Source organism: Ceratosolen solmsi, unplaced genomic scaffold (assembly GCF_000503995.2).
Source record: "Ceratosolen solmsi marchali unplaced genomic scaffold, CerSol_1.0 scaffold57, whole genome shotgun sequence".
NCBI classification, from domain to species: Eukaryota; Metazoa; Arthropoda; class Insecta; order Hymenoptera; family Agaonidae; genus Ceratosolen; species Ceratosolen solmsi.
Window position 1 is genome coordinate 6239224 of NW_011948427.1, and position 8510 is coordinate 6247733.

The window sequence follows — 8510 nt, forward strand, 5'->3', positions numbered from 1 at the left end:
TCTTTCCCTTTATCACTGGTCTTTCTCACTCCCTCTCACCTAATCTTGAGCAGGCGCTTCTTAAAAACGTTCGTGAATATAAAGAGTTGCATTATTAAAGAAGTTTGTGCGACTATAACAAAAAGTTTTGTTCCGTCGGTCGCCGTTGGTGAATAGCTACAAGAAAGAATGAAAGTGAGAGGGGCATAGCTTGAGGGGGGGGGTGAAAAAGGTGAACGAATGAGTGAGAGAATAAAAAAGAAAGAGACGTATCGTGCGCAACAAGCTTCATGAAAAGATGTAAAATAGTAGAAATAAAGTAAGGAAAATATATAGATATTGAAAGAAGAAACCGGACCAAATCCAAATAAAAAAAAAGTCATTTCAATGGAGTTATGATTAAGATTATAGGAAAGGATAACTCACCTTAAAGAAATGGTTAAAAATTGTAAAGAATTAAATTATACAGTATTTACAAAATTTTTTAAATCCATAAAAATATATATTGAAAAAAAAATTTTCACGAACATGAAGAACATAAATATTTTTTTCGTTTTATCCTGCATAGCTGAATAAGAATTAAGTAATGTAAACAATTATCCTTGTCTATTTAGATAAAACTGCATGACTGTATATACATGCGATGGTGTTGATATAACAAAAAGCAACAATTAGTCATTTTGTTGGTTAATTTTAAGAAAAATTCTAACCTAAAAAATCGTACTTTTTTCGTGTCTTTTCGTCATTAATTTTCACGACGGTTAATGGACTTTTTCACCGGTCTGACGTATCTTGACACTTGAGCCGTATTATAAGAAAGAGAAAAGAAAAAACAGGGCGCATAGACGAGCACCCGTCAAAACAAAAAACTGCGGGACAGGAAATAACGGCACATAATTAGCATAACGACACTAATTAAAATACAAATGAACAGTCTTAAAGGCTTGGCCAAACTGGTGACTCATTATCGCCGAACCATTCGGGCTCCGTTCTTTCTCTTTCTATCTCTCTTACGCCAACAGAACCTTAACCTACGTATTGCTCGTCCCTTTAATATATTAACTGATATTTGCGAGCTCAATTATATATTTAATTTTAATGTGCTATTAGTTGCAATCTTTCAGCTGCATTTGATTATAAAAATAATAAACGTAATTAATACATTACTCACTATTCTTCCTATTATTAAATATTTAATCCATTTAATTTCTGAAATATATCCATCAGCATAATACTGCCAATTTATTTAAACATCTCATTAATTCAACTTGTATTATTATGAAATGCTTTCATAATTTTATAAATATTAATTGGCATGAAATTAATAATTTAATTTGAACTATTTAAGATGTTTACGACATGAATTAAGATTGTAAATAGCGTACGTGTGTGGGCGCATACGAACGTGTGTGTTGAGTGAAATTTTTATAATATGAGAATTAATGTGCGGATACTACACTTTGTAGTTATTGGCCCCACTCCCTTGTAATACAAGTCTGAATCCCGAATATCCTCTTTTCGTAAAAATCAATCGCATCAAAAGATAAGATAAATATTTTTCCTGCCAAACGAAGTCGGCAGCCATCAACGCCGTCATATATGTCAATAGCTACTAAATGCATATATATGTATAGATGGAAAGACCCGGGATATAACGATGAAGATTAGTGTATATTTCGCGGAAAATTGGCCCGCGAGCCTGCCTTTATGGAATGACGAGGGAGTCGGAAACATATCCGAAAGTGTATCCGGCACGCGCTTCGTCGTCTTACACAGGCAATGTCATAAAGTATCATGCGCGCGGCATTCGATTTAGCTACGTAATCCCTGATTCACGTAAGGCGAGTCCCCAAAGTATCTCTCTCTCTCTCTTTCTTTCTTAAAATGTCAGTGAATCTCTTCTAGCTATATATACGGGACACATAAATATGATTGGAGCCAAAGCGCCATGGATTCGCTTCATCCTCTCCGGCCCTTTTCCAGTTTCTTTTCTTTAATATGTTGCGCTGTATGGCATTCCACTCTCTCTCTCTCTCTCTCTCTCTCTCTCTCTGCCTCCTTCAATAATATTCATTACTTCCGCTCTTTTCCTTTCTTTTTATCTTTATTTTTATATACACTTGATCTTTCTAGATCTAGCGTTTATTTCATTTTTTCTCATTTATTCAGTTTACTATATCTTTCTCCTAGTTTTTTTATTTCCTTCTTATATATTTTATATATTATTTTATACGTTGCCGATATTTTTCTATTCATATTAATCATACTATTTTTCATAAAGTTTTGACTTCAATTTTTAGTAATATTTAATTAATAAGTACAAGTTTTTGAAGCACGGTATTTATGAATATATTACTCAAATACTAATGCCTTACATAAATTATGTCTCTTACGATACATAGGTTATATTTTTTAACGTTTTAGGTTTTAATTATCCAAATTAACAGAATTTGGAATCATAATGTACATTAGTAATAAATGAACTAAGGATAAAAATGATTCAACAAAGAATTAAAAAGCCATATTAAACAAAATAATGTTTATGCACGTTTGAAATTCATTTAATCTTATTTTTTATATACGTCTTATGTAAACTCTTTGCTGACATTTTTTTTTATTTCTTGCGGCCCTCCTCGTATTTCGTTAGTATTTGCGCTCCTCGCCAATTCACTTCAGATTACCATGCGTTGTCTCTCGTCTTGGAAAATCCTTTTATGACGGCGTTACGGGATTCAATCGAATCTTCGCCCCGACGTACATCCGGAGCTCGACGTTCAACCCCTTCGACATGGCGTCTCTGCGTCATGCGCTCGTATCGCCGATCACACAGTTCGGGACTTTCGATTCAAGAGATTTCGCCCCGAGACTTGCTCTCTTTATCCACTTTTTTATGGTTGCACCATACGCGCGATTTCATCGGGCTTTCGAGCTGTTATGAAGCGAATATTGCGTGGACTGTTCCGGGCTACTTTTTTTTTTCTTTTTCCAAAAAACCGTACGTAAAATGATATGAGAAAATTTCCAAAAGATAAATGGCGAATGACGCATCCTAAATTATATAATTTGCGAATGTATTGTTGTTTATGCGCCGTAAGGGAAATGCTATCATACAAAATATAATTTTCGTAAAAACGCTATATCATTCGTAATGGGAATTGTTGTTGAAAATTCGCAATATTTGTAAATACGTATATTTCTGAAGCGATGAATAATTATTGTCAATTGAACTTTTTTTAACAATATACTTGCCCCGAAAAATATTAATTTTGAAATTTCGAACGTAGGATGTATTGAAGAAATTTACATTACTATATTATTGCAATCGACGATAAATATATCTAGAAAAATAGTTAAATATTTATTATTGATTTAATAGTAGAGTAATAGATAGAGTTAAATCAACCGATGAAATGACTCGAACTTACATTTTCACTAAAATATGAATTTACGAATGTGATAAAAATGTATACTACTAAAATAAAATATTATTATATTATCAAAATTATATATATTATATAAACTAAGAAATAAATTAATTAAGTATGCTAGCATTTATAAAAAACGATTAAAAAAAACCTGCTTCTATTCTTATTTAATATTTATCACACATTTTAAATGATTGAGTCATATGAATAATCGATGAAAACGCCTTTGGACATTTGTAATGTATATGTAACTATTAATAGTCGACGAGTCTCACACGGTTAACCTACATTTTCCGAAAGAATTAGCATTGGTATAATAAATGCTTGGAAAGACAGTAAAATTATAAGTTTGCAACAATGATTTCAAGCGAATGGTAAAGTCCAGCTTGTCATATGAACCGTAACTACCATAAGAGATGCTCAGTAATTTCTCGCAACCCATGACCCATCATTTACAAATATCCGCCAATTAAATAAGCAGAATGACAATGACGCGAGTGAGCCGAAGGCGAAAATGGCGAAAAAGTCTGTGGTGGGCAGGCAGGTACCCCTGTCGCCTACCTAACTTCTTCCTCCCACTCACGGAACTCGCCACCCTCCTCCCCCCGCCCAATCGCTGTTGCAGGGGATCCCCTGTACTTGATGCACGTAGCTGACGCGAAAGCCCGTATAAACGCGGCCGTTCCACGACAAACGCGAGTATCATCGTTCGTAGGTTTCAGTCCTTGGAAGCCGGGACTTCGGTCGCTTCTTCACTCCTCCTGCCGCCCCTCCGCGCAACTTTAGACTGCCGCGCACGTACCGTTAATCCCGCGCTTACGTGTATACAGGCAATGAGCCCCGTCGCCATTCGACCCGCAGTCTTTCTCGTTTGTGCGCGCGCTTTGCCTCAACCCCTCTGCGTGTCTTTCTCCGTTTACTCTCACTCTTTCGGTTGACACTTAATTTCCGCTATATTCGCACGCAACTGCGGCTCATGGCGGCCCGCTTTGTGTCATGGAGTCACGGCTGCCGGGGTATTCTTCTGTTTTCTCGCTCTTTCAGAGGCGCGCGTGAGCTCCCTTCGTTGATCGACTGGGACTGCGGGGCTCGAGGTGAAGACGCGAGTGCCGAGAGCCGAGAGAGTGTTTCGGATGGGATGCTCCCTTGGTTCGAGTCGACGTCTTTATAGATATTTTATTTCATTGTGGGTTGGAAAGCGGTGCATACTTAGTTGTCAAGGAACGCTGCTTGTGGGGTACAGGTTGACGTGTTCAAGCCTTCAATTTTAATCGAATAGCTATCTGTTTGTTGCGATGCAATGACGATTAAAGTTTAGATCGGCAAGGAGAAAGAAATTTGTGGTAATAGCGCTAAGTATTTTAAGAAAATATTTAATTAAGAAAATTAAAAAATTTCTATAAATTTGTTTAAAATGAAATTCTTTCATTATAAAGAGAAACATGGCATTATCTTTCTGAACAAGCAACAATGTAATATCACTATTTAAGAATTCGGAAATTCCATGGTTATTTATGTATTTCATTCTAAAATGACATTTTAAGACTAATACTTAAAATTTATTCTTAAAAATTCATTTTCTAAGTACAAATTTTTACAAACGATATTCCACACATTCGTTATTTCGTAAATGTTACGTTAAATAATACTACTGTTGGTAAAATTTAAATTTACAATCATTTATGGGCATAAAATACTTATCCAATATTTTGAGATTTTGTTTCAAAATCATGTAAAAATTATAAACTAGTCAACAGTGGGAAAAAATAAGTAATCAAAAAATCATATAACAAATTAAATAATAATCATGCTTGCTTACTTAATAAAGTATAGTATTATTAAATTTATGGAATAGTGAAGAAAGTATGACACACACTTCCGCAAGCCTGTTCGAGATAATTATTCGGCACCTCGCGTAAATTATGATTTACCGATTATTAATATTGTTGGATTATGTTTATGTTTATAGATTTATAATGGCTGGAGATCATGAATTAAACATTAAATAAACAAATTTTTTCGAGAGAGAAAGAGGAAGAGAAGGGGTGGTGGTGGTGGAAGATCGAGCAGGATAAAGAAAAAGAGAGGAAAGAGCTGCTTACAGTGGCGATAAGAATAAGAATAGGATGAGAGGAAAAAAGACCAGAGGCATCGAGGTATAAACCTGAAGTCGTGAGGATTACATTGTCGTAAAATCTTTGGGTGGGAATTTACATGAGGACAGAGCGGCTCTCCTGCAATAAAATATTGATGTGTCGCATTTGAATGCACAAAAGGTCGCGGCGCGACGAGTGCGCAAGAAAAGAAAGCAGCCATGTATGCGCAGTAGCATCTATGTGTGAGCGCGCTCGCGTTAGGTAGGAGAGTAACTTCTCGCTTCGGGACGCTGACCCTCCATAAAATATTTGGTTCCGCAGGAAATTCTTCTCTTCCTACGACAAATAGGGATTTTTGACGCCCAGATATGCCTCTTACAAATAACAATATTACATTATTGGTGCTTCATCGTCCCTTTACGATGAAAGATAGCGCTCTATTTGCGGACAAACATACCATTCGAAATTTTATGTCCATGATTGTATATTTCATTTCGTAAATTCACTTTTGGATGTGTTCTGGTTATTTATTTGCTGAGCGATGATCAAATGTATTTACGAAATTTTAATGAACGTTCAATAGAAAAACATTATGCAAATGCATACACGTGTTAATGCATTGATAATAAAATAATCTGATAATCCTTTTAAGCATCATCTTTATACAAAAGAAAATTTTTTTTAACAACAAAATATTCAATGGTACTGTTTAAATTATAGCTTATTTCATATATGATAATAGACAAATTTCAGAAGATTGTGCGAATAGCATTATAAAAAAGAATTTGAAAGCGTCTAAAGCTTCATATAAAAGGATTCTGCAAAATGTATTTGGTATCAATAAAAATAATACTGCAGTATTGAAATAGGTAACAACAGCATAATGTTAAATTTTAAAAATACAATTATTTATATTCTTGACTTCTTAAGTATCAGTAAAAAATAGCGTTTAGTATTATTCCCAAATATCGTTCAAGAATCCGAAAATTGTTTAACAATGAATAAATTGAAAAGAAAGTTTCAAATAAGGGAGTATAGAATTAAATGTTGAGCAGTAGAAATGAAAGTCTATAAAAGTTCTTTATAAAATTATTAATAAATCGTATCAATTACTTTTACTAGGAATTTCCCGTAAGCCTCTTTGAAAGATGTATACTACTTCTTGAACTTTAACGAAGTATGATCCCAAAATCATTCCGATTCTTCGCTTCTCTGTATACGTAGCGAGGAGCCTACGACCAAAGCGCTGATCGCATTCGAAATCGTTGAAATAGCGCCGGGACGAAATCTCGAGCGATTCTTTCCGATCGACTGATGTTGGTGGTGCGCTTTATTCTTGCCAACTGGCAAACTGCCGCACTTCTCTTTTTTCTTCCTCCATTGAATGTCTCCTCAACCATTTCAATAGTAGGGGGGGGGGAGGGGAAGCGCCGCTAAGTATAGCAACCACCAAACCTCGCACGAAATATTAATTAACGTTATTAACGTGCCTGCCCCACCTTATACGTTAAATTCGAAAGTAAAGGAAGCGGGTCGTAATTCTCTCACTCTTTCTCCTTCCTTTCCTTCGCCTTTCTTTCACCCGTCGTAGTATACGTGTGCTTGCGTGTGTGAATATAACAGGGAAAAACCCCATTATCGTAAATCATCGTTTTCCAATAACGCTGCCAGGCCTCTTTACCCTTCCATTCTTATTGTCGCCAGAAGGCTGCTCTTCCCTCTCGTACGTTCTTCCGCTGATCCTGTCTTCTGTCCCTTTTTCCTGAACTGTGCTACTCCATTTTTTCCCTTATATTTTATTATTTTTAAATGCTGAGTCTGGAAATCTTAAAAATCGAAAGTAGATTTATTATCGCAATTTTTCATCTAGTTTACTTGGCGATAATAGAGTAAGAATGTAAAATTATTAGTATAACAAATAAAAGGCTGACAATTGCTTTGACTTAAGTCTGATTCGATGAATTAGATTCTATCGACGAATTTAGGTCAAGATGTTTGGGATTATAGTATATATAAGCTTGCATAATTACAAAATTCCTGTAGAAAAATACTTCATTCTATTCATTTAATTATAAACTAATAATAAAAAAAAAACCTCTAGTACATTAAAAAAATATATAATTAAAATATATAATATTGCATTTATGCTGTTAAAAAATACTTCGGATCGCTGATGAAAAATATCAATTAAATGGAAAAATTTTAACTTTATTCGCATGTATCAATGATAATATCAAAACTAATAGCTCATTCTTTATGCACATTATGTTTACCGAAATATTACGAATATTACTATTAAGTCTACGAATCGTTTCATTATTACACCTTTGACTAATGATTTAATAATTTAATCCTTTTTTTAAGTACAAGCTCGCTAAATAATAAATAATATAAAATTTATACTATTTAAACCATATACAAGTATATTCCACTTAAACAATTTTGTATTTCATTTCATTTGCGACTAAAATATTGAATGGCGATTAATCATTCTAAATTTTGCTCAAACAATCTTGTAATTAGTGTGTAATTTGTAAAGTAGCGTTTGTGCTTTTCTATATCACGCAATAAAATTAAGTTAATATATAAGCGCACGTATGTCAAGGCATTTTCGGGGCTGTCTTTAATTTTTAGATGTAGGCAAGAACGTATGGTATTATGAGGGTGATGAGTCAAACGGAATAAGTCATAAAAGCCAGGATACTTACAGTAACAAGGTCATCGAGGCGTGATGCGAAGTAACTTGCTAGCATCTCTTGGGCTATTACGATTTCCGAGCACGTGATGTGGTCGCGAGATAGAGGTGCTCGCGTTCAGTCTCAGGCATTCGTGTGTGACACCGCCATACGGTGGATTAAGATTTCACTTTTAGAGAGAAAGAGATATGGATATGTGTATATATATATATATATATATATATATAGAGAGAGAGAGAGAGAGAGAGAGAGAGAGAGAGAGAGAGACAGAGGGACAGAGACTCTATATATATATATATATATATATATATATA